Here is a 2,538-nt window from a genome sequence, read left to right on the forward strand (position 1 = left end):
GTTCTGTATGTTGTCTCTGGGTTAGCATCATCTGAGGTCCTTTGAGGGGTTGGCATCATCTCTTCTCAGGTGTTCTGGATCCAGACTGGAGCTTGTGTAAATCCTAGTTACCACGGGATGTAAATCCAGCAGAAACAGAGAAACAAATAGAGACATAATTAGAGTAGCTGCTGTTCCAGCCAAGTAAAATTAGTTTAACCCAAGTTAAAGAATAATAATGCGCATTTGATCAGATATAACTGCAGTCCAAAATTATGAGATGCATTATTTGAATGTTTTGCCAAAGAGGTGTGTTTTTAATCTAGATTTAAACAGAGGAAGTGTGTTTGAACCCCGAACATTATCAGGAAGGCTGTGTCATGAGTCCGGACCCGGTGTTCCTCCCTGTCACCACCCAGAGGGCGCCACTTCCATTCTCCCGGACTCATTAACTTCACTCCGCTCAGCTGTGTCACCCACTCACACACTTACACTCACACCTGGACACTAGTTCGACACACCTGTCACATACTCATACACAGCTGTCCCCCATTTGTTCACTAGTATATATTCTCCACACTCCCACCTCTCGGCCTGCCTGAATTAATGTTATTTGCTATGTTTGTTGTCTTTACGTGTCTCTAGTGTTGGCATTTTCGGCTTGTTCCTGTTCCTGTTCCTGTGATTCGTTTCTGTTTTGTTTTTGCCGTGTTGGCCTTTTGTTTATTAAAAAGTAAGTTTTCCCCTGCGTTTGGACCCAGACCCGGTTTCTTCCACGGCGCCCTTTACCGCGCCGTGACAGAATTCAGGCAGCTATATGGGTCCAGCAGGGATGTTCCTCGATGTCCACCAGGGAGATCGGAGCATAGAGGATTATGCCTGGGACTTCGTCGGGGCGGCTCGGTTTTCGGCGACAGAGAAGACCTGTCTTATGGTCTTCTTTTGGGGAGGACTGGCCGAGCCCTTTAAAACCTTAATGCCATACTGGCACCCCGACGAGACGCTGGAGGACTACGTTAACCTGGCTCTGCAGCTGAGTGGCTCAGCCGTCAGGGTGGGGGGGGGCCGACCCAGGAAGTTCCCGGCGAGGCGGCGGGGCTCGCTTCCGGCTTTCACGAAGCGGCCGAGCCCGCAGATGTTCCCTGCGAGGCAGCGGGGCTCGCTTCCGGCTTTCATGAAGCGGCTGAACCCGTGGATGTTCCCTGCGAGGCGGCGGGTGCCGCTCACGACTCTCCCGAGTTCCCCGAGGCGGCGGCGGTGGCCGCTCCCGAGTCTCCCGAAATCCACGATGCGGTGGCGGGTGCTGCTCACGACTCTCCCGAGTCTCCCGAAGTCCCCGAGGCGGTGGCGGGTGCCGCTCACGAGTCTCCCGAGTTCCCCGAGGCGGCGGCGGGTGCCGCTCATGACTCTCCCGAGTCTCCCGAAGTCCCCGAGGCGGCGGCGGGTGCCACTCACAAGTCTCCCGAGTTCCCCGAGGCGGCGGCGGTGGCCGCTCATGACTCTCCCGAGTCTCACGAGTCCCCCGAGGCAGCGGCGGGTGCCGCTCACGACTCTCCCGAAGTCCCCGAGGCGGCGGCAGGTACCGCTCACGAGTCCCTCGAGGCGGCGGCGGGTGCCACTCACGACTCTCCCGAGTCTCACGAGTCCGCCGAGGCGGCGGCGGCGGGTGCCGCTCACGACTCTCCCGAGTCTCCCGAAGTCCACGATGCGGCGGCGGGTGCCACTCACGACTCTCCCGAGTCTCCTGAAGTCCCCAAGGCGGCAGCGGGTGCCACTCACGAGTCTCCCGAGTTCCCCGAGGCGGTGGCGGTGGCCGCTCATGACTCTTCCGAGTCTCACGAGTTCCCCGAGGCGGCGGCGGGTGCCGCTCACGACTCTCCCGAGTCTCCTGAAGTCCCCAAGGCGGCAGCGGGTGCCACTCACGAGTCTCCCGAGTTCCCCGAGGCGGTGGCCACTCATGACTCTTCCGAGTCTCACGAGTTCCCCGAGGCGGCGGCGGGTGCCGCTCACGACTCTCCCGAGTCTCCCGAAGTCCCCGAGGCGGCGGCGGGTGCCGCTCACGAGTCCCCCAAGGCGGTGGCGGGTGCCACTCACGAGTCTCCCGAGTTCCCCGAGGCGGCGGCGGTGGGCGCTCATGACTCTCCCGAGTCTCCCGAGTTCCCCGAGGCGGCGGCGGGTGCCGCTCACGACTCTCCCGAGTTCCCCGAGGCGACGGCGGGTGCCGCTCACGACTCTCCCGAGTTCCCCGAGGCGGCAGCGGGTGCCGCTCACGACTCTCCCGAGTCTCCCGAAGTCCCCGATGCCGCTCACGAGTCCCCCAAGGAGCAGGCGGGTGCCGCTCATGATTCACCGAGGCGGCGGTGTCTGCTCACGATCCTGGTACTGCCCTGGGTTCCCACCCCACCGGCTCTGCCTCAGTCCCCTGGTCCCCCTTCTGCACACGGACCTGGACCTGGGTTCCCCCCGCGCACGGCCTCCTCCCTGGGTGGGGGGGGGCCACTGGAACGTCTGGAATCCATTCCTTAGAGGGGGGGTCCTGTCATGAGTCCGGACCCGGTG

This window comes from Cyprinus carpio, chromosome B3 (assembly GCF_018340385.1).
Source record: "Cyprinus carpio isolate SPL01 chromosome B3, ASM1834038v1, whole genome shotgun sequence".
Lineage (NCBI taxonomy): Eukaryota > Metazoa > Chordata > Actinopteri > Cypriniformes > Cyprinidae > Cyprinus > Cyprinus carpio.